The sequence below is a fragment of the Panthera leo genome, chromosome C1, assembly GCF_018350215.1.
Source record: "Panthera leo isolate Ple1 chromosome C1, P.leo_Ple1_pat1.1, whole genome shotgun sequence".
NCBI classification, from domain to species: Eukaryota; Metazoa; Chordata; class Mammalia; order Carnivora; family Felidae; genus Panthera; species Panthera leo.
In genome coordinates this window covers 12616444-12640990 of record NC_056686.1, presented here as the reverse complement: position 1 = coordinate 12640990, position 24547 = coordinate 12616444, and the positions used below count along the sequence as shown (strand labels likewise).

At 56.5% G+C, this 24547-nt stretch overlaps 1 protein-coding gene across 1 annotated transcript in view; it reads right to left on the bottom strand.

Moving 5' to 3' along the window:
- Positions 1-23090, bottom strand: part of ACTL8 (actin like 8) — a 61673-nt gene extending 38583 nt beyond the window's left edge. The window contains exon 1 of the mRNA XM_042953306.1: positions 22952-23090. The gene's annotated coding sequence lies outside the window, so the exon portion shown is untranslated. The remainder of the gene's footprint in view (positions 1-22951) is intronic.
- Between the last annotated feature and the right edge of the window lie 1457 nt (positions 23091-24547).

Genomic DNA, 24547 nt, shown 5'->3' with positions numbered 1-24547 from the left:
GCCGAATCCGGCTCAGGCCCTCTGTGCCATCCGCACTGTTTCGGGCTGTTTCCTCCCATTCTGTTCCACTGAAACTCTTCCGCTCTGGTGGGGGTGCTGAGCGGGGTCTCTGGGTTCCAGGGGTGGGCACACGCCCCCGGAGTTATACACCAGAGGTGGGAGTTCATAGTGGACATTTTTCTGGGGAAGAATCTGGAAAATTTTGTATTCTTTTTTTTTTAAGTGTTTATTTATTTTTGAGAGAGAGAGAGAGACAGAGCGTGAGCAGGGGAGGGGCAGAGAGAGAGGGAGACACAGAATCCGAAACGGGCTCCAGGCTCTGAGCTGTCAGCACAGACCGCAACACGGGGCTCGAACCCACGAACCCGTGAGATGATGACCTGAGCCGAGGTCGGATGCTTAACTGGATTGAGGCACCCTGGTACCCCTGGAAAAATATTCTTAGAGATGCCTGTGACTCCTGAGAGGTACGACCCACTGTCCTGGGGCCTCCAGCACAGCCTCTGCCCACCTCCTGTGTGTTCCAGCCAGCTCTATTGGTGACCCACTTTCCAGATCCCGCCTTCTGCCTGGGTTTCCTGTGACCTGTCCTCTGTCCTAACAGTCCCACCTGCCAGAGATGTGTCCTGCCAGAGTGCTGTCCTTTATCTTGTCCCTTATCTTTGGACAAATCAAAGCAAGCTTTGAGTCTTTCTAGAGGGAAACCTACACAGTGAATTTTATTATGGATCTGGGTGATTTGCACCTCCTGAAGCCCACCCACCAACGGCCCCCTGCAGTCGGTTGAAAAGTGTCCCCTAAAAATTTCATATCCACTCAGAACCTTAGAATGTGACCTGACTTGGAAAGAAGGTCTTTGTAGATGTAATTACTTAAGGATCTCAAGATGAAATCATCCTGGATTTCGGTTGAGCCCTTCATCTAATGACTTCTAAGTTCTTGGGATCCTGAGAGAAGGAAAAGACTCAGAGCCACATGGGAACAGGGGACAGAGGCAGAGGGCGAAGGGATGTGGCCACAAGCCAAGGAGCACCCAGGAGCCACGAGAAGCTGGAGGCGGCCAGGAACGATCCTCTCATAGAGCCTTTGGCAGGAGCATAGCCCTGCCCACGCCGTGAATTTCAGCAAGTGATCCAGATTTCAGACTCCTGGCCTCCAGAACTGTGAGAGAACACACTTCTGTTGTTCGAAGCCAAGTTTATGGCCGCTTATGATATCAGCCCTGGGAGATGGACACAGCCTCCAATCCCAGAGGGCCCGGAGGCTCCAGTTTAAACGAACCTCTTTGGTACGAGCAATAGTCACCCGGTCTGCACATGCTCCCTGGACCCCTCCCTGTGGCTACCTCTCCACCCTTCAGCCTCAGGGCGCCCCCACCCCTGCTCTTCTCCAATGTGCCTGAGGCAAGACTGGTTGCATCAAGCCAGGCTCCGCAGCTAGAACCTTCCACCACATCTCACACCCTTCCCTCCCCTCCCACGTCCTATTAATAAAACAAAGTAAAAATTAAATTACTTCTAACACACCCCCGGTCTGCTTTCAAGAGGGCTGGATGGTTTGAAATTCTAATTTGCTTTCCAAGGTCTTAAAATAATTTCACAAGAGCCCTGGCGAAGCCGCCCCCACCCCCGCCTGCATTACACAGCGGGATTAGACTGCGGGAGCCCAATCCACAGCATCGGAGCCGGGAAGTGGGAAAGGACGGTGCCCGGACAACCGGACAAACAGGAGAACTGGGGTCCACTTCCGGCCCCCCTACAGACTGCAGGTGCCGTCTCAGGGGAGACCCCATTCCTCTCTGGACCTCCGTTCTGCCGTCTGCAATATTCCACGGGAGGCATTCGGAGGCTAATGCCACATCTTGGCCACAGTCAGTCTCAAAACCAGGGGTTCTAATCCTTTTTGATTTGTGGACTATGAGAGTCCCTGGTGCTTGGCCAGACCCAGGCCCCGCTCCCCAGCTCATGGAAGACTAACTTCCCGGCCCCAAGCAGGGCCTAGAGACCAGTTCTGGCCTGTGAAGGGTGAGCAGAGGACATCAGTCCTGGGCAAAGACGTCTCGAAGGCACAGGGCCATCTCCACAGGCTGCCCCTTTAGCAGTGACCACAGAGGCCCCACGGAGAGATGTGGGAGCCACAGATCCGCCCCGGAGCTCTGAGTTGCAAGGCGGTAGAGTCCCCCAGCTGATCTCGGACTTTGCACGAGCATAGAGCTAGGCTGGTTTGTTTTAAGCCACTGAGACTTCAAGGCGTGTTCATTAATGCAGCACAGCCCGGCCTAGCCTGACTAACATCAGTACTATTTCTTTTCAAGGATCCGATGATGAGAAACCAGGGCAGAAAGTAAATGGGACTTTCCCAAATTCACAGACGGATGGCAGGTGCACGGCAGGGGAGGAGGGGTGGACTAACTCAAGCCAGGTGCGCGGCACCGGGCAGAGGTCGGAGACAGCTTTCCGAGGAGAGCCACCCACGCTGATGCTGAAGGGGAGGGACCGAGGAAGGAAAGGGAGACACAAGAGGGGTCAGCAGGTGCACATGCCCAGAAGAGAAATCCAACAGGCAGCTGCAAAGTGTTCAGCGTGGCTGGAATCTCAGGGTGTGTTGGGGTTGGAGAGGCAGAGAAGGGAGCACCAGGGACACGGAGGCTGTTCCGTGAGTCTATCCCACCTCCAAGCAAAACCAGCCGTGGGGAGGCGGGGGTAGGGGGGGCGCTGGGGATGGGGCCGGAAACATGCCCAGCTTCTCCTGACCCTGAAGAGGCTGTGTCAGCAGTCCCTCTGTCATCTCCACACCAGCACTTCCTCTCCGGCAGCCCCCGCGTCCCCGCCCAAGGGAGCAGGAGCGCGCCAGCTAGCCCACCGCTAGCCTTCGACCCTCAGACACACCCCGCCTGAGGCTCATCAGACACAGGCTGGTGCCCAGAACGGCCCATTTCCACAGCTAGAGCAGAAAAGGCCTTAGACCTCTGGGCATACCTCTTTGTTCTACCGAGAAGAAGCATGGGCCCAGAGTGGGGAAGCAACGTGCCTAAGGCCACACAGCAAATCCATGGCCCAGCTGTGGGACGAGAATACAGACTGGACCCTGAGCGTGCTGCTCTTTCTTCTACCCCTCAGCTTCTTCTTCTTCTTCTTTTTTTTTAACGTTTATTTATTTTTGAGAGACAGAGAGAGACAGAGCATGAGCAGGGGAGGGGCAGAGAGAGAGAGAGAGAGAGACACAGAATCCGAAGCAGGCTCCGGGCTCCGAGCTGTCAGCACAGAGCCCGACGCGGGGCTCGAACCCACGAACCGCGAGATCATGACCTGAGCCGAAGTCGGACGCTTAACCGACTGAGCCACCCAGGAGCCCCTGTTTATTTTTTTTTTAATTTACATCCGAGTTAGCATGAAAGAGCAATTTCTTTTTTTTTTTAATTTTTTTTAACGTTTATTTATTTTCGAGACAGAGAGAGACAGAGCATGAACAGGGGAGGGTCAGAGAGAGGGAGACACAGAATCTGAAACAGGCTCCAGGCTCTGAGCTGTCAGCACAGAGCCCGACACGGGGCTCGAACCCACGAACTGCGAGATCATGATCCGAACCGAGGTCGGACGCTCAACCAACTGAGCCCCCCAGGTGCCCCTCTTCTCCCCCTCAGCTTCTTAAGATCCCAGGGCCCTGGGGATTTCTGTTTCACCAGAAACTGGCCCTTCCCTGAACCAGCAGCTTCACACAAGAAAGCTTCAGCCAACCAGGTGTCACTTCTACTTTTCACGCAGGAAGGAAGGAAAGGATCCAGGGTCTCAGTGGGAACAGCTCCACTCGGGGTCTTTCGTGGGTTGTGGTGAGACCCAGGCCTGCACCCCTACCCCCCACCACTCCCCACGAGCCTGAAAGGCATCCTGGGGAGCCACCCATGAAATGCTGCAGCCCTGCAGCCCCTCCGCCCCGTGAGACCCCACCAAGGACAGAGCAAGCCCTCGGCACCACAACTGGAAGACTCTCAAGGCTTGGCGCCCGGATAAACCCTCCCTGCTCACCCCAATCTCCCAGAGCTGCCTCAGCTGCCCTGTTGGCATAGGGAGCACGCCCTGGCTTGTTGATGGTGAGGCACATGCCTTTGGATCAGCCCGTGTCTCGAGACAGAGCACTTTCTACACTGTTCCCCAGACCAGCTGGGACCACTGTGTCTCCCACCCAGCCCTCCAGGCAGCCACCGGGGACCACTACCCGCTCTGCCAGCTTGATGAGCGAGGAAAAGGCAAGAGGAGAGTCCCCCAGCCTCAGAAGGAACCTTCTAGCACATACACCACCGCTCGGCTCCCTCACTGTCACGGCAGACATCGCAAATCGATCGTCAGATTCTTTCCCGCCGAGCCCAATCGCAGCCTGGGATCTCCACGCACCCCGCTCCGGTTAGCAACGGCCATTTATTTTTTTTTTATTATTATTTTTTTAACATTTATTTATTTTTGAGACAGAGAGAGAGAGCGCGCACGAACAGGGGAGAGTCAGAGAAAGAGGGAGACACAGAATCTGAAACAGGCTCCAGGCTCTGAGCTGTCAGCACAGAGGGGGGGCTCGAACCCACAGACCGCGAGATCATGACCTGAGCCGAAGTCGGACGCTTAACCGACTGAGCCACCCAGGCGCCCCAGCAACGGCCATTTATCAGAGCAGGTGCACCGGGTGAAACCACCTCCCCACACCCGCTATCGCCGGCCAAGGATCTCCGACACTGGGCTGCTTTCCACCCCTGGGCACGCATTTATCTGGTGGCGTGAGTGAAAGAATCAGGACACACTTGAGGAGCAGGAATGATGCACGCCTGGGGCCCTGGGGTAAGGAATTTCAAGAGGCACTCGGCCAAGCAAGGGGTGCTGAACACACAGAAGGCGCTGGTGGGGAAGGTGGTGTTCCTGCGATGTGAACAACCCGTCAGCACTCTGGAGAGGCGAAGAGGTTCCTCAAGAAGCAGCACGTGGTATCTTACGTTTCCTGGAGGTTCTGACCCAGCACAACGTGCACGTTGTTTGCATTTTTTAGGAGACGGGCTCGTTCCGCGTGGTTAGGTTCCCGCCTTAGGAACAGAAGACAAAGAAAAGGGACAAATGGGTCCCTCTGGAAGGAAAAGCGTAAAAAGAGAGGTCACCCCAGGGATTGGTGCTAGAACCAGTCTTATTTAAAACCCTCGCAAGTGAGCTGAGCAGAAGAACATATGTGAGATTGATGGCATTGACTGCCTGGGAGGGAATAGGAGGCCACGGGGGACACATGGCAGGGAGAAGGGGACAGAGTAGCATGGAGGGGAAGTCGAGTCTGCTCCAGAGAGACAGGCTCTGGGAGAACCCAGCTGCCCAGGCTCCTGGGGACGCTGCAGGGAGCCTCTCCCCCACCTCAGCGGCGGGGAGCAGACGGGCGCAGAACAGGAGGAAACAGAGTTCAGGACCCACACACAAGTCCTGCTGCCCGCTCTGGGCACCGAGCAATCTGACTCAGCGACCCAGAGAATCCTTGCTGTCTTCCAGGTCCGTGGCAGTGCCCGTCAGAGAGGACAGCTCTCACCAGACCCCAGGGAAGGAGCAGGATGCAGGCTACCCGGACGGGTCCTCTCCTGCCCAGGATCCAGGTGCTGCCCTCACCACAAGCTTCTGTCCACACCTCTAAAGCTTGCTATGGCTCCCTGTGGCCCTCAGGGGCAGGACTCAAATGTTGGCTGCGGAGAAGCAGCTAAGGGGTGCCAATCCTGTCCTGTCATTTACAGGCTATGCGACCTGGGCCAGTGACCCACCCTTTGCGCCCGGGCGTCTCCACAGTGCAGACTACGACACCTGCTCCTAGAGTAGCAGACAAGAGACCAGCACCTGTGGATACTCAAGGGGTGGCTGTTGGGTTATCAGTTTCCACAAGACCTTCAGTGAGTTTTCCGCTGAGCCTCCTCTCTGGCACGCTCCCCCTCAGCCCTCAGTGATTAACAGCAGTCATATAGAACCCTCTGCAGTCTCTCGGGCATGCCGCACTCAGATCTCCGTGCCCTTCTGCCTGCAATGCCCTTCCCTCCACCCTGCCTCAGACTCCCACATAACTGCTTCTCTTCCAGTCTTCTCTTTGAGTGACGCCTCCTCCAGGAAGCCCTCCCTGACTCTCCCACGTAGACCAGACCCTTCCCTCCACCGCCCTGGGAATCTCCTCTCCTGGCTCTAAGACCTCCCCTCCCCACCCTGGGTTCATCAGCCCTGGTCTGTCCACCCCACCAGCCTGAGGGCACCCAGGGCAGGTGAGTGCCGGGAGGGAAGGGGAAAGAGGCTCTTAAGGGAGAAGCCTCAAGGAGTTCCAAAAACAAAAGTTCTCAAACCCAAACAGGGACAGGGAGTTGAGGCAGGCCAGAAGACGGAGAGCGTACCTTTCGTGCTGAATCAGGATGAGGTCCAAAGCGGCTATCAGATTTAGCTCTCATTCGTGGCAGGTGGCTCTGGCCGGGGACAGCACACTCCCGATCTAGGTCTGCAGGGGTTTCCTTTTGGGTGTCACCCCTGGGTCCACCTGGGCTTTTAAGGCTGACGGCAGAGCCCTGGCTGGACATCCCGGCCTCTGGTACCTCCGTGTGGACTTCCCTCTAGAACCTCCCACCTCCCCAGTCCAGGGCTGGTAATGAACTTCAGGGTCACTCCCATCCTGAGAGCCAACTCTCTTTCCTCCACTGCCAGGCAGAGAGAACTCAGGCTCCAGGAGCCAATCAGTAGGGTGGGGAGGGGCAGCCTCGGCAGGCTTCTCCCAAGACCCCCCTTTCTGCCCCCGTCCACCTGGACCCCTTGGGCCCCAGACTTCCTGCCTGATGTCAGTCCCGGGTCTCTCCTTTGCTGGGTGAACTCGGCCAAACCCTGCCCCATCTGGCCTCAGTGTGCCCTCCTTTTTTTGAGAGTCAGACTTGATTCTGCTCCCACCTGACAAGTCCTCTCCAAGGAGCCAGCAGGGCAGCCCTCCTGGAACTCCTGGGGGAAGGCATTTCCCAGGAACCTCTAGGCCTCTCGCCTCACCCCCAGGCTCTCGGGCCAGGCCTCCTGCATACAAACAGGTAAAGGAGGAGGGCTAGAGGCCATGTCAAAGGAGAAGGCAATGCCTGACCTGGTAGATACATTCAAGTAGGTTTTGAGAGGGGACACCTGTTGCCGGATACAGGACACGCATACTGGCAGCAAGATTCCAAAGAAGGTATTCCTTGGCCTCCTTCCAGCTGCCTCCCTCCGGCCTGGAGTCTGGTGCCGTCAGCTGATGGCAGAGCAGGGGGCGCTCACGGCCCTCCGGGATCCCTAGCTCCCTTCTGTTCCTCAAACACTCCAGGTATGTGCCTACCTCAGGGCCTTTGCACTTGCTGTTACTTCTCCTGGAACACCCTTCCCCCCAGACAGCCTTGCTCCTTTACCACCTTAGGGTCTCTACTTGGATGGCAGTTTGCAGTGGGCCTTCCTTGGTCCCTGGGGAGTTAAAATTGCAAACCTCCCTACACAGTCTCCAGTCTCCCTGTTCCCCAACCCCTGCTTTCTTTTTCCGCATTACACTTATCACCAGCCACAGACTGTAAGCTCCACGCAGACTGGGGTGTTCGTCTGCTATTTACTGAACACCTGCTATGTGCCAGGCACCGTGTCTGGCCCTGAGGACACAGCATTGGACGGGACGGCCCAGCCCCTTACCCTCAGCTCTGCCGTGTGAGCTGGTGACAAGCCAAGACGCCAGGCAGGACTGAAGACGTGTGCCCCAAACAGCCCCTGTCTGCGAAAGGGAATGAAGAGACCCTCTGGGGTCACCGCGGGCACCAGAAGACTGCCACGACGATGCACAGACACTACCCCGCCGTGCCCTCCAAACGGCCCTGCAGAGGCGGCATCACGCCCCCCACTTTATAAAGTAGAAAACAGAAACTCAGACAGCTGGTTGACCTGATGAGAACCGGCCTCTGTGCGGCGTGGGCCAAGCAGGGTCCTACACGCTGTGCAGGGTTTCCCTCATTTGATCGTGTCCCTAACCCTAGGAGAGAGGCCCTCTTATCACCCCCATTGGACAGACAGGGAAACCGCAGCACAGAGAGGTCAAGAACGGTGCCAAAGCCACACAGCCGATGGGAGAGCGGAAATTTTGAGCCCCTGCGGTCCCATCTCTTCTCCAACTGGACGAGACTGCCCCCCACCCCACGCTGCGTTAGGGAGGGCAGAACCTGGTACAGCAGAAACGCTCATTCCAGACGTGAGACTGCTAGACCGTAAAGCACAATAAATGCGTAAGTGGAGGCAGAGCCCAGTTCCCACCACACCTGTATTTGGCCATTTCCGACACAGCCCGCATTCAACGCTTGCTACGTGCGAAGAAGGTGCTTCCCGGGCCGTCGTTCCACCGGCATGCCTCGTGTCCTCTCATTTCATACAGGAGGGACCAGAGAGGTGAGGCACCTTCCCAAAGCTCACACAGCAAGGCGTGGTGAGAGGTGAGCCCCTGACCCCCAGCCCAGTGCTCCCCTGACTTCCTCAGCTGGTGGCCGGAAGCTGCCCGAACAGAGACATTCTCCGCTTCCCTTAAACACATAAAACAAGTCCCTAATCCTTGTTATTAATGTAAATAATATTCCGGCAAAGGAAGCAAGCTCCCTGCCTCCCCAAGGGGCTTCGGGGATTATGTCTACGGTGCCCGACACAGCAAGGACAATAACCAATTGACTCTTATTAAAACTCCAATAATGCTCGTGTGATTGTGGCTTTGATAAGAGCCCTGCTGTGAGCGGGGGTCAACCACATTAGGAAAATGTAATTAGACTAATAAATTCCAGGCAATCCTTTTTCTTTTCTTTTTTTTTTTTCCCCCTCTTTGCTCCAAGGAGGAGCCACTTATAAGACCTCATTACTCACATGGAGGCCCCATCGTCGGCTGTGCTGCGGGTCTGACCACGTAAAGACCCATCGGCTCCCGCAGCGCCCGAGCCTTTGGGACTTACTGGCCATACAGGAGAAAGTTCAGGGAGCCACAGAGGCATGGGCGGGATGGGGGTTATTACAGAACCCAGGGGGGGTCCCCTGAGATTCCAAAAGACCAGCTTCTGGGGGTCAGCGAGGGGCAGACTTTGCCGGAGGGTCAGCCTCACCCGAGGCCCAGAGATCGTCCTAGCCCCGCACTGCAGAGGGCAAGGCCATCTTCCAGGGCGAGGCGAACCTTACGAGGAAGTCCCTATCTAGGAAAGGCCCGGCCACTCCTCCTAACTCCTGACCTTCCAAAGTGTAGTCAATTCTGCTGTCACGCGGGCTTTGAAAATGCAAACGTGCTCTGATACGACCCGGATATCAGGGAACAATTGGAACACTGCACGAATGTCTCGTTGGCTGATGCATCATTCTGTCCACCGGAAACACCGGGTAAACAGAAAACCACACCGGCTGAACGGAGCAGCCCCGGGGACACACAAAACGCACACGCCTCCCAGGACGACGGCCCCAACCATCCACACCTGCGGTGATGATGTTCCACCCCATTTCCCATCACTTTTCCTTCTGCCACGTCAGCAGCAACCTAACGCCCCCTCCCTATTTCCGTCCCAGCCTGTTTCGGGGTTTTTTTCGCTCTGTCCACGCTGTCTTTTTCTCTCTTTACCTCTCCTCTCTTCCTCTTGTACACAGGGTGACACGTGTGGGAACCGGGCGGGCAGCCGGCAGGTAGAGTGGGTGTAACTCCCACGTGCAAAAACTTCAGATCGTTTTCAAGATGAAGCACCACATTTATTTAGTACGTGGGTGTTTCCTGACCCTACACATGGATAGAATTCGGCTGCCTTTTCATTAGATTCCCGCCCTTTTGTGCGCGTCCCCATCGCACAGAAGGGAATGTTAAGTCCAGAGTGGGTCCAGACCCACCAGTCTCCAAACAAACTCACGCTGGCCCCTTGGTCTCGGATGTTTATGTTTATCGTGTTATCTGCTCTGTGTCTGACGATAGGCTAAGCACTTTACAGTCGAGTTTCAAGGCAAGAGAACGGGGTGAGAACCCGCTTCGGGGTTACGATTCCTGAGTTCCAATCCCAGCTCTACAAGTTTGGCTTTGTGACCTCAAGCAAGGCACGTAACCTCTCTGTGCCTCAGTTTTCTCATCCGTGGAACGGGAAGAGCTCACAGAGAGGTGGTGAGGGTTATGAGATTTAAAAAAAATGTAAGAGGGCGTGTATGGTTTTATGCTGTGACCTGGGCCAGGGTCTGGGGCACAGGAACCACCCCAAAAGCGTTGGCTGCTCTCATGTTTAGGGCTTACACCGCATACCGTGAAATCCAGTGCCGGCCAAAAGGGGGCGGGGGATGGGGACGTTGGGTCGAGGGGTGAGGCTCTTGCGGTCAGACCCAGCTGCGAAGCCCGACTCACCAACTTCCTCCTTTGTGGCCCCGGACAGGTGACCTGGGCTCTCAGTCTCAGTCTGCTCATCCCTAAAATGGGGTAGCAGTTACATGCCCCTCATGGGGGGGTTGTGAGAATTCGTGGGATTCCCCACGGAAGTCACTCGTGCAGAGGGCCCAGCACACGAAGCAGAGACGAGGAGGGAGGTATGACCCTGGGCCACCCCCGCCTGTGGGCACAGACCCGTCTCAGCTGAATGCACCTGTTCTCCCCATTAGACTCCCCGGCGGTCCCTCCCCTAGGCCCCCGAGTGTCGTGGCCGCACAGGTGCAGGAGGAGGATCCATGCTGGCTTTCTGGGCTGTCTGGAGGTCACCCTCAGGACCACAGACCACCCCCGCCCCCGCCGCCGCCCAGTGTAGATGTGTCTGTATCTCGGTGGAGAAGGTCCCTGGCTTGTGGGAAGCCCAGACTCTGCCCCGACACCCATCCCTCCCCGAAGATGCCAGCATCCCAGGCTTGGGGGAGGAGGGCTCCCCGACATCAAACTGCTGGTGGACAGACCGCGTCCCAGAGGACAGGCTCCTCCCTGACCCTCCCAGGCCACCCAGCAGTCCCGGACCAGAGGCCGGGACTGTGGTGGACACGAATGAGCACTGTTGGAAAACCTACCGTCCACCAGGGACCACACTAGGCGTTTTCCATACGGTAACAAATACTTTGTCAGGGAGATCCTGTACATCCACTTTACGGATGGGGAAACAGAGGCTCAGAGAGGTTAAAGAAGCTTTCGACCCAGGAAACAGCAGAGCCGGGACTGGACCCAGATCCAGGACCACAGTCCATGTGCCTCAGCAGGCACGCCTCCCCACCTAGCGGGCAGGCCTCTCGGCCCGGACCAACCGGTTCAGCGGGGCAATGCTGGCCCCGTACACATCACTGGATTGTTCCGGAAGCAAGAAGACGGCAAGGGGCTTTGAGTATTAGGAAAAGGGGCCATGGGAAACCAGGAAACAGGAACCATCTCCCCAACACCGTTCCCACTTGGCCAGAGCTGCAGGAACCCAGCTCAGACCCCACAGCCAGTGTCTGTTTTTCCCGTGAGCCAGCCTCCCCCCAGCAGCGTGTCGGGGCTTCTGGCCTCTGCTGGAGCTCTTCTGGTGACAGGAGCTCACGGTGTCCAAGGCAGTCTGTTCCAACTGGCTGCTAGAGGCCTCAGAGCCAAAAATTCATCTCCCTGTCAGTTCTGCCCACAAACAGCGGAAGATACCCCTGCTGGGATCCCATCTTCCCTGAGTGTAGTTAATATGCACCCTTCCTCCCCCGGCCCAAGTCATTTCTTTCTGGGCCAAATATTTTCCTGCCTCCAGTCCATCCTCCTAGGACGAAAAGAATAATGGTGACGATAAAGGTAACATCAGTGACTGACGTCTAATGAACGCGTAATCGGCAGTATTCTACATCAGGAGTCAGCAAACCACGGCCCGGGGGCCAAATCCGGCTTGCTGCCTGCTTTCATACGGCTGCCCCAACACGGGTGGTTTTTGCACTTTTAAACGGTTGGGAAAAAATCAGGACAAGAAGGCTCTTTCGTGACACGTGAGAAGTATATGAAATTCAAATTCCAGGATCTATGAATAAAGTTTTATTGGAACACAGCCACGTCCATCATTTACATATTGTCTACGGCTGCTCTCAAGTCACTACAGCAGACGTGAGGAGTCTGGCAAAGGATACGGCCTACAAAGCCTAAAATGTCTCCTCTCTGGTCCTTTACAGAAAAGTTTGCTGACTTATGTTCTATGTGTTTTACACGTACCTTCTCAGTCCTTTCAATAACTCGTGAAGAAGTTAGCACGACGGTCTTCGTTTTACAGACAAAGACGCAGAAGCTCAGAGATGTTCAGTAAGTTGCCCAAGACCCACAGCCTCATAGCGGTGGGGCCAGGATTCGAACTCGGGCAGTTGGACTCCAGCGTCTGTGCCTTACCCACTCCCCTCTTCTTCCTGGTCACTGCCTGGGACTGATAGTTATGGCACACCCCAGCCCCAGGGCAGCCACCTCCCTCCCCGGTCTCTGGGTCCTCTTGGCTTCACCTGGGCATGGTGGGAATGACCAGAGCACCTGCTCAGCTCATTGGCCACCCTGACCCCCATATCCTCTTCGAACCCCGCTGGCTTTTTTCAAGTCTTTCCCAAGCCCACCCTAAAAAGGACCAATAAACCCATTGATCTCTGGATACTATGGGATTGATCCACAGGCACTCTCCAAACTGGGAACGGTAGCCGACGTGAGAAAGTCAATAGCTCTAAACGGAGGTCTGGAAAAATTCCGGAGAGCCAATAAATCTTGCTCTTGGGCTGCCCGCAGGCTTCAAATAAACCTGTCCCGCCCATGATCTTGCAAAGGTACAAAGCAGAAGTCCCTGGGTCCGCCGTCCAGGTGAGGGAAATCTCAAGGCCACCCGCCCCGCTTTTCTCTCTCCGAATATACAAATCTACGAGGGGAAGAAGGTAGCACGCTCTGTTGCCATAGCAACCAGGCTAGGCTGTGTCGGCACCACGAAGGATTAAAGACAAACATAAGAGGCAGAAGTAACCCAGAGGGACAGAGAGGGACAGGCCCAAGGATTCCTAATCTGTGATTAAAGTTTCTCAAAGAGGTCTCCGCCCCGTCATTATTTCTGAGCTTAGATGCCCGTGATAAACCTCAGGCTCATCAATAAATACAAATCAATACCTCTAGAAGGCAAATAGTTGATTTTTATTTATATGCATGTTCAGCGTAGCTGTAGCTCATCCAGCTGGAGGAAACCCGAATGACCCAGTCCTGGCTTTGGCAGCTGGTGACCCCACAGGCCGACTTCAGCCCGTGAAGCTCCTTTTATGGGCCTCCGCAAATTTTTTCCCCCAAGATTTCTAAATAAGCTGCTGACATTTAAATTTTGAAATATTTTGGAGCACAAGTCAGCTCCCTGGCTTTTCTTAAAATAATCCAAGGACCCGGCAATCGCTGCCCCACGCCAGCAATAACCGGTCGGCCCCGAGCCAGAACTGCCCCGATGGGCAGGGCAGCTGCCCGCCGGACCACACATCCCCAGCACCACTGCTCTCCCACACCTGGCCCATTTCACACCTTTGTCTTTCTTGGCCGGTGGAGGGCCCCCCGTAGGCACTTGACTTTGCAACACCCCACCCTGAGCACCGGTCCCTCCCATGTTACCGGTAGAAACACTGAGGCCTATAGAGAAGAGGCATCTTGTCTAAAACGCGACAGTGAATTCGCGACAGGGCTGGTGTCCCAGTGTCCAGGGCAGGACTCGGCTCAGACCCGTCTAGAGGGAAAGTCTAGAGGTTGGGTTAGTATCTGTCAGCTACAAACGTGTCTGAGGTGAAAATTAGATTTTTTCTGCTGACTCCAGTTTTGCCAGCTTTGTTCCAGCTCTTTGCACCGGGAAGGGAGGGAGGAGAAAAAAAGGAGAAAGTCACCTCGGACCCGCCCCCAACCCGCCCCTGCACTGGCCACCCCTGCCCGCCCACAGCCATGCTCGATGGCGCCTAAGAATACGGAGGAAGAAACATGACTGGGGCAAAGGGCCAGAGCAGGTCAGCAGGCTGCCCAACTTCACAGCTGATGAGTCTGTAACCCGGACAAGGAGAGACCGTTAGCCGAGCCTGGGATGGAACCCCTTCTCGGCTACTTGCTGGCTGTGTGACCTTGACTAAGTCACTTAACCTCTCTGAGCCCCTGTCTCTTCCTCTGTGTAGTAGGGGTAAATAGCAGTGCTATCGAATAGGACTGCCGTAAAGGTTAAGTAAGGCCACGACAAAGCACTTAGCGGAGCGTAGGTACATAGTAGGTGCTCCCCAAAGCACTCCTCCCCCCCGCCGGCTTCCGCCCCGGCCGGACGCCGTCACCCTCCTAAGTCTGAACTCCCCAGACTGGGGCTCGGTTGCGTGCTCAGCCTGCAGGTCCAGCAGCACTCCCCACTCCCTGCCAGTGACTCAGCGTCTGCTCCCACCCCCACGAAAGCCAGGAGGCCTCCCCGACTTTGCCTGAGCAGTGAGCCCCACTCAGAGCACCGCTCCCCCTCGCTCTCAAGACCACCCAGCCCTCAAAGCCCAGCCAGACCCAGCGTTGCCACAACCTCCCCCAGACCCGGGAACCTCTGTCCTCTCTGAACTCCACCCCACCATTCGCTCGGAGGAATCCGGCCCCTTCTCGAACATTCCACCCGGGACGGGCTCTGCCCTTAGCATCCTGAAGGCGAGGACAGCTCACCCATCTCTGAGATCCTTGCCGGGGACCCTGGGCCTCTGTTAGCAGCCAAGCACCTGTCTGTCCCCTCTTCTTTGGATACCGGCACCCCCAAATGCCCTTCCAGGGCTGACCGCGCCTCCAAAATGTACTCCCGGTGGGACTATTGATCATGAGGCCCTGAACACAAACTAGGACTGGTCACGTGGCCAAAGCCCCGTTCATTAGAGGCCCTCTCACCCCCGCCCCTCCCGGACCTAGAATTCCAGCCTGTAGAATCATTCCGAGCTGACTGGGGCCACCCATCCCAGCGGGGTCTCAGAAGGCTTGCGGTTCCTGGTCTTTGCAAACTAGTCCTTCGGCCAAGCCTCCGATTCTGCAAGCTGAGTGGTCACTTCCTTTCCTGCTCATGTCAGCCAGAGCCTAGTCCTGTGGTTTGCCCCGAAGAGAGCTCCCACCTGACTCTCTAAACCTCACCTCACACACACGTATGCACCTGCCTCCCAGAACCAGACTTGCTAGAGGGACTTTGGCACAGGCAGACACGCTGAGACTTTTCCCGCTTTCAGGGAAAGGCCAAGCTGCCAACCGCTTCAGTAACACAACTGAACTCCCCCCTTTATCGGCCAGCGGAATCCAAGCGAGCCAGGCTCGTCTTCCCTCCCCACCTGTCTGAGCCCCCGCCCCCGCCCTGCATCTCCCCACTCAGCTTCCGACATCACTTCCTACCACCCTCCTTGCAGGTCCTCAAACACACCTGGCACAGACCTACCACAGGGCCTTTGCACACACGGCTCCCTCTGCCTGGAATCTCTTCTGCGTGGTGTTCTCATGCTTCCTTCTAGTCTCTGCTTAGCCCGTCCCTGACTACACTGGCTAGTGTCCCCCTCCCAACACCCCGCATCTCCTTTCTACTCATTTTCCTCCATCACTCTCCCAACCCGAATTCATCATTTGTCTGGTTTTGTGATTTGTCTCCCCCAGCTGGAATGGAAGCTCAGGAATAGAATGGAAGCTTGTACAGGACTGAATCCCTAATACCTAGAACAATGCTTGGTGTTAACAGGGACCCACAAACAAGGCTGGATGGATGAATGAATCAATCAATCAATGAATCAATGAATGAATTCACAAGTGAACCAATGAGCAAATGGATTGATAAGGAAGAAGGAGAAGGAGGAGGAGGAGAAGGAGAAGGAGGAGAAGAAGGAAAAGAAGGAGGAGGAGAAGAAGAAAGAAAAGAAAGAGGAGGAAACACTACATGTTCAGGAATGCTGACTTTCTGCCATTTGCACAGCAGGAGAGACCGGAGGTTGGCGCTGGAGACTGCTTCGGCTCCAGTCTGGGCTCTATCACCTCCTGGCTCCCTGGCCCTCAGGTCAGCACCCCCTCTCTGGGCTTCAGGTCCTGCATCTGCAAATTGGGAAGCATAACCGTGATGGGCTGTGGGAGGTTAAATGCGTTCCCGCTTACAAGGCGAGGTGAGCGGCCCGGTGAGCCGTCAGGGCCCAAGGTCATGATTTTTGCGCTCGTTATCGCTCTTCTCTAACGCACTTGAGCCCAGGTGGTAGAATCATCAGAACATCCTCTCTAACAGGGCGTCTGAGCAGAAGGGATGGGAGGCAGCGAGCGAACCCAGGAGCCCCGGGTTCCAGCCAGGCCCTGCCGCTCCCACGCTGCACGATTTCGGGGAACGCGGAACCCTCTGCCCGACTGAGTCAGGGCCATGCACCGCCCCCCGGTTCACGGGGCTGCCACGAGGCTCCAGATTGGACCAGGGATGTGAACACAGCCCCGAGGACGCAGTGAATCAATGCATCCCACTCATTCATCATAATTGCATTTGAAGAGGCGCCAGAGTCAAAAAGCCAGGGTTCAAAGGTGACGCCTCCGACACATGCCGCGAATCACCAGCTCCCTTTGGAGATGTCAGCAGCGCCCGCGAAGCCGCAATTACCAGGGCAGGGAGTGTTCCTGCTTCTCCCATTTCGGTCACAATACCATCCAAGAGCGGAGGGTTACGCGGGGGAAATTATAGTAATTACTCTGCGGGAGGGCTGGCTGCGTGAACTGTGGCTGATCTAAACCTGGGCTGAGCTCGACCTCCCTGGGAGCTGGGGGAGAGAGCAAGCCAGGGAACGTCTGCCTCACCCCAGGGCCCCGGGCAATGATGCCGATGTCGCTTAATGAACTCACAACTGTCATCAGGCCACGCGGGCAGGAGAGCCTAGTGGCTGAGAACACGGGCGTCAGGTCGGGACAGCTGGTCCACCACGAGCCAGACCTTATCATCCAGGGCAGTGGAGACAGCACGTTTACGCAAGCTGTGAAGGCAGCAAAGATAATGGGGGTGTGTAAATGGCCCGGGGCTCAGAGCACACCCCTCCGAGGAGGCGAAACCTGAACTGGAAGTGGAGGGGCAGCCATGAAGAGGGACTTCCCTGGGCCTCAGTTTCTTCATCTGCCAAATGGGTGTGATCCTCGTGCCTGTATCCCAGGGCCATCGGGAGCATCTGAGGAGTTAATGCACACAAGGCGTCCGGCACAGGGTCTGGTCCATAGCGCTCAAGCAGAGGTGGGGGCCAAAGGCAAGGAGGGGCTGCCCCGCCTTATGAAGTTCATTCCCACAAAAGTGTGAGCCCCTCCTTCACACCAACCCCCGTCCTAGTCACTGGGAGACAGCGGTGACCTAAAGTGGTAAAAACCCCGGTCCCTGCGGACCAGGACCAGGACGGTAGGAAGTCACCCGCCATGCACTCTGCAGAGCCCCGGACTCACTGCCCTTTGTCTACTGCTTTTCACGGATGGGGAAGCGTCCAGCACCCCCAGTCGGCCCCCTCCTCCCACCTTCTCTGGATCCCAACGGCACCCCTCCCACCTGCTCTCTGGCTGGAGCCCCCCAGCTGCTGCACAGCTGTCCACTGAGAGTTATGAGTCCCCAGTTCCTAAATCTGGGGTCTCAGCCGTGATCCCCTGGGGAGCTTGTGACAAAGTACAGATGCCCAGACCCCACCCCAGGTGGCTAATTCTTTGGTCCGAGCAAGGCCAGGAGTTCACTCGGATGCTTGGGAACCACAGGCAGAGCCCCCTATCTATCACACTTGACCGTGAGCTCACCGAGGGCACAAATCTGCGCCCCCCCCCCCCCCGGGGCCTGGCACACAGTAGGTGTTCAGGGGGAATATAAGTGCTCAGCAGAGTAAGTGAAGAAATAGTTGACTGGATCAAAGCCCCCCTTCCCCACCCCCAAGGCCACCAATGGCCCACTATGCTGCCATCAAGCAAGACACAGGGCTGACATGCTCAGAACCCGGCCACCTGGGATAAGTGGAAGAAGGGGGAGGAACCAGCGATCAGGGCACAGAAATGCCTGCTTCTGAGCCTCAGTTCCTGTAAGTGGGATCACTGGCGCCATCTCCAGTAAGGAGCAGGGAATTCAAGACTCAGGGGACCGTGATCCTGAAAGGTGGACGCCCCTCAGTGTCATCTGCAAAGGGTCCCCTCTGTCTCCCTGAACGACGGCCATCAGCGCCTGCTTGCCAACTCCCAGCAGTGGGACGCTGAGCACATCCATTGGTGCGCGGCTGGAACGTTCTCGCTTGGGAAGCCAGCCCTGCCCTTCGGCCCCACCGCACGAGGCTGGTCCTTGTGTCACCTGAAGACACGTCACAGAAATAGTATCACGTAAGGTCGTGGTGAGGACTGGATAAACAAGGCACGCGGGTGCCGAGCCCGGAGCCGGCAAATCTTAAGGGCTCAAGGCCTTCCACTGCATCGACCAGAGGCCACAGGAGGGGAGGGGAGGACGTGGGCCGGTCACAGGGCCTTGAAAGCTGGGGTACAGACAGTGGGTGTGTCCTCAGAACAGCCATGGAGGGCCTCCCGTCTCTCCAACTTTCTCTCATGGCAGAGGGTTGGCCAGACAAGCCACGAATAAATGACCAGGCCCCGGAACAGAGGGGGCCCTCAGGGGACCCTCAGGAGGCTGAGCCGCTGAAAGACAGAGGGACCTTCAGGCAGGAGGACCGCAGGGTCATCCCCAAGGCCTGCCCCACAGCTGCCCACCAAGGGGAAGGACCCGCCAGAGGCTCGTGCACACATCAAGGCACCGGGACATCCGTGAGCCCTGCCGCGGGCCTGCGGAGCCTCTCTCGGCTGCACCCATGTGGCTTTGTTTCCACCCACTGTCATCACCAAGAACCATGACGGGGAGTGTGGAGGCCTCATGGCCTCATTTAACCCTGGTGACAGCACTGAGGTTACCATCCCCACTCAGCAATCAGGAAACTGAGGGCTCAGACTGACCATAGCTGGTGAGGCACGGAGCTCTGTCCCAAACCCGGGTTCCCTGGGCGGGGGGTGGGGGGGCCTCCCCAGCCCTCCACATGCTCCAGCTTGTCAGCCCCAAGGCTCCCAGCCTCTCATTCTTGGCAGGGGGGCGACGGTCGGGGGCGGGGAGGAACATTAAGGATCATTTTGCTCTAAGCCTTCTTGTGCCCAAGGCAGGCACGGGCACAAGCCCAGAAGTCCCGGGAACCCTCTCACAGAGAAGGGCTGTGGCTAACGAAGAACTGGGGAGAGGAAAATGTAACCAGCCCCTCACAACACTTCTCCACGCAGAGGAGCTGCGCTCCTCCTTTGGGGAGGAAAATCACCAGACTCTCCTCCCAGGCCGGAAGCAAAGGGTCCTGAGGGCACCGGAGAGGGGCTGGGGTCCATCCAGGGTCCAGCAATGGGGAAGGGAGGGCAGAGTGCGGCATCAGGGGGCGCCTCGAGCTCCCTGGGGCTCCCAATGCCCTGGCCAGGAGGAGATGGGGCGCACAGGACCCAATCTTCCCCCAAGTTTGAGATGGGAGAACCCATCTCAATGAGGGCTGAGATGGGGGTGGGGGCATACGGATGTGACCGTGAGACAATCAGGGATGCCACCTGCTCAAGGGGTCCTTCTGACGACCCCAGCACCCAAGCACCCCCTCCCCACCCACCTGCAGACATCATGAAACCCAGGCAGGGCTGAAACCACCAAAATTCCCGCCGTCCTGGAGCCCACAGGCACCTTTTCCCGGTGCCCACCCCATCACAGGACTGGGGAGAGTTCCAGAGACTCGGCTCACTCCAGCCCCAAAAGCCTCCCCTCCGCAGAGGTCTCGGCCCTCAGACACAGGAGCCTGAAGCAAGGTTCACACCTCCAGGCCCTTCTCCCAGCCTGACCAGAAGAGAAGAGCGAGGAGACAGCCACATGCTCGTTTCATTGTCGCCCGGACCCTATGACAAGCCCGTCTTATTATCCCCACTCACAGGGAGGGAAACTGAGTCCACACAAGGTCGGGGTCCTGCCCAGGTCACGCAGCCAGAGGCACAGCCGGAAGCCAGATTGTCCCCTCTGCAGCTGATGGAGTGACCAAGTCATCAGGGAGGACCCAGGGGCTGGGGACGCACAGGGAGATGACCTCCCTCGTGGGCACAACCAGGCCAGAGGCCTCAGCTTCTCATAAAACTCAGCTGCAAACCCGAAACCACAGCTCTGTTGGCCCCGCCCTCCTACCTCAGCCCCAGGCCTGTGGTTCCAGAATCAGACACCAGGGGACCCCGGGCCCAGGGCAAACCACCACTAATCAGTCATACTGGAACGAAGGAACCCAAGGAGAGTTCCCTGCCCAGAGCAGAGCCATGGCGGGAAGGACTGAACTCTGATGGCTCCTGGCCACACATGTGGGCTTTTCTACAGCCGACTCCGAGGAATCAAAGTGTGGCCGGCCACGGGGGCCTAGGCATGTGCCTGTGGTTTTAAAGGGCCCAAGGGGCAGGGGGGGCTGGTTTGTGCTTGACGGACAGGTGGGCAGGGGAGGCAAGGAGGAACAGCCTGTCCATGAACAGACCCCTGGCCCAGCAGTCAGGGGACTGTGTGCCTTCAAGCATTTGAGGGTTTGGACCCTGTGAACCCCTCTCTCCAGGGGTTCTCAGTTACATTTGAGCCCCTTCCAGCAAAACCACCCACCCCACTGGCCCCCGTGCAGCCTCCTGAGCCCCAGGTGCCCCCAAAGTACAACCTTGTGTTAAGCATCACAAGACAAAGAAGGGGGTGGGCTTCTAAAACTCTTTCCCCCCAAGAAAGCAGGAGCACCTGAGCCAGGTGACCTCAGATGAGCCCCTCAGCACCCCAAACCCTCCTGCCCACAATGTCTCCTCCGCGCCGCCCCCCCCCCCCAGGTGCTGAGGGGTCAAAACAAGTCAAGCACTAGAGGAAAGCCATATATTAGTGGCAGAACGATGCTGGGCCCACATTCCCCAAAATCTCCCCGCCCAGTGTTCCTTTGGGATGGACACCTGCTAATTCATTGTCCCATTTTAAGGGCGAAGCTCGAGGCCCAGACCTTACGTGGAGCGGCCACACAGAGTCTGTGACAGCAACAACCCGGCCCCGAGAGATGCTGCTCTGTCCAGGAGCCTGGCTCAGGCCCCAGGGAGAAGGAGGAGGGAAGCAGGGAAAGCAGAAACGTGCATCCATTAAGCACCTGCAGTGTGCACCCATTAAGACCTGCCGGGCCTTTACTAGGCCCTCTGCATCCAGGGTCTTTCTAAACGCCACAACGACCCCCAAGATTCAAACACGGCGCCCCTCTTCTTCTTCCCTCTACAGAGAAGGACCCACCCCCACCAGCCCAACCCCCTCCAGCCCAGACAGCGATGGGGGTCTGGCTCACTCTGATAAGGACATCTGCAACCTTATTTAAAAGTCACTACTGCACATAATTAGAGGCACTTACCCCCTCAGATCCATCCTTCTCCTCCGATTGCTTTTATAGCCAGTAATAACTCTCGAAAATTCCTCAACAGATGGAAATTTTATTTGACTAATCATGGCTGTCTGACTAGCTGGGGTGCAGCAGCTCAGGGTAGCTGTCAGGGGGCTGGGCAAAGAGCCCAGAACCCAAGGCCACCTTGAGGGTCCACTCCTCAGAGGGAAGGCACAGGAGGGCGTCAGAAAGCGCCAGGCACTGGGCAGCCATGGCAGCCGTGTCCCAGCTTTCCCGGGTCCCGACAGGGCACCGAGACCCTTTCCCACTCCTCTAAGCTCTTGGTCTCTAGACACGCGACGGTCAATGCCAGGGAGATACGGGGACATCCCAGCGTAAGCACCTAATAACAACGGTATGTTGGCTGCTGCCCACCGTGGACCTCCTCCATGCCAGCCCCGTGCCAAGCACCTGTGCGCGTTATCCCATTCGGTCCCGCCAACAATCCTATGGAGGCACGAGAACATTCCCATTTCACAGATTCACAAATACACGATGGAGCAGAGCCACGTGCACAAGGCCACCAGGCTGGGCTGCCACCTGCATCTGGGGAGTTAAGAGTTGGTGCCTTTGCCCCCATTCACCCAAGGCCGAGAGATCCTTCTAGAACCCACGTCGAATTTTATCACTGATACAAAAAAAAAAAAAAAAAAAAACCAGACCCATGGGACACCTGGGTGGCTCAGTCAGTTGCGCATTCCACTTCGGCTCAGGTTGTGATCTCATGGTTCGTGGGTTCACGCCCCACATCGGGCTTTGCGCTTTCAGCCTGGAGCCTGCTTCGGATTCTCTGTCTCCCTCTCTCTCTCTCTGCCCCTCCCCCGCTCATTCTCTCTCCCTCTCGCTCTCTCAAAAATAAATAAACATTTTTAAAAATTTTTAAAAAACAGACCCACAAAACTCCCGGTGACCCCGCAGCACCCTGTAGGCAAAATGAGCATTTATCCACGGGATAAAAACATGTGCGCAGAAAGCCTGGTGCATTTGAGAATACGCATAGCAAATTATTCAGAACAGCCCCAAATTGGAAATACCAACGTGAAAATGGATGGACAAACAATGACTTATAACACACAGCGTGAGTCACTTTGCAACCAGTCAGGAGGGAGAATCCACCCAGTAATCTGAATGGGGAAAGTTCTGTATAAAGAATTATTGCCTAAACATACTAGAAGACCAGACAAACAAGGGACTGGCTAGAAAGAATTAGAGAGAACTCTAGAGAATAGTATCCAGGAAGAATCCCTCTAGGGCTGACACAGAACCCCTAAGAAGCAACAAACTCCCCCCAGCCTGGGCTGAATAGAGCCCCCAAGGAGGCACTCGCTACCCCAGACTGAGAGGAGCCCCTCCCCCGGCCACAAGGCTGAGACAGACCCCCCCAAGGAAGTACACGCACACACACACACACACACACACACACCCTCCAGGGCTGCCAGCCAGACTCTGCGGACCAGGACATGGCTGTGGCCCACCACATGGCAAGCACTTGGCCTGGTGCCATGCTGGTGGAACTTGCTAGAAATCCACCCAGGGGGACTCACCAGAAATCTGCCCTGGAGGATACCACAGAAGCCGCCGCTGGTGACACACCCCACGTCAAAACTGCCAAAACTGCCTCCAAAGCGGTGCCAGGGGGGCTGCGGGCCGTGCACTGCAGGAGCCAGGAGCTGGGGAGGCAGAAGCCCGGAGCGCCCAGAATCAGGAAGCAGGGCCCTGTGCGGCCGCATGGGCCCCCCAGCGCCCTCTACTGGCCAGGCTGAGCCGGCTTGCAGGCAAGAAATTTAAAGGGCCCAGATCCATTTCCACCCGGCAGGCAAGAAGGATGGCTTTGGGGCAGCACAGGCAATCATGGACACACAGCACGTTCCGTCCCCTTGACTACTGAGCTTCCGTAGGAACCCTGCGCACACCATTGAGCTCCTGACAACACAACTCTGCATTCCCACCCAAGGAGACACAGCCATCATTCTTAACACTTCTCATAAAATGAAACCAACAGCCCTAGAAGTCACCACTGACTGTATTTATTACTCCTCAAACCCCATCACAGTTCCCCAGGATAGTCTGTCACCTAAAGACAAAATTGTAAAGTTAACTTCCCAAAGCTCGCATATAAAATAAAAACGGAAAGGGGAGAGAATGGTGAGTCGCTAAGTCTGTCTATGTATTGTAATCATTCGTTCAGGAACTGGAGGAATGACCTTGGGGTGGGTCCACGAGCCACCTGGACCCCTGTGCGTCAGCCGCCACCTTCTATCACCTGACCACCATAAGCCCCCACGTTGACCTCTGGGCCAGAGTGGCACCGTGGGTCCCCAAGAATCAGGGTTTATTCAGAACCAGTGCATAGCGATCCCTGACCCGTCTGTGTATGTCCTTTTCCCCAGTACACAGCCACCCTGGTAAATGGCCCCAGGTCCCTTTGGGGGAGGTTTGGAGGAATATTTACAGTAAGTACTTGCAGAAATGAGAAGGTTTCTTCCTCAAAGGGACCTGGCCTCCCAAGGGATTTTTCTGGGCTCGGGAATTGACTGAGGTATAGAAACTGGAGGAGAGGCAGAGACTCTCCGTCACGGCGGAGCATGCCAGGTTTTGGCTAACCAGACCCAGAGCTTTTTATGTTATGTATCTATCAAGCTGCCATTTATTTCATTTCCAGGGACACTGTGATTCACTAGCCACCACCAAAGATCCCTGTGGGCGAAGGCGTCCCAATTGCCTGCTGCCTTACGGTACATGTGCCCACCTCGTCCTTGGCAGTGATGTCCTGCCCCTTGGTCTCCGCTATTCCAGGATGCCCTTATACCCACTGCAACCAGGGGGCCAATCCCAGCGGAGGCAGCCTCTGAGGTCACACCCAGCCTACAAAAGAGAAGCCACGCAGCATTTCAAGGATGCTCCCCTCACTCGTGTATTTGTCAACGCCTCTGTCTCCCGCTCCCTCTCGTGGAACATTGTTGGAGGGGGTGCAGATCACACACAAAGTGCCCAATCCAGCATTCCTGTCTCCCCACGCCTTTGGATTCCCTCTTCCGATCACGACACTGCAGCGTCATTAACTGTAGGCCACCGTTGGGTCCAGATCTCAGCCAACCAACCAAGTAAGCTGTTTCAACCACCTCTAACACTCACGCTAA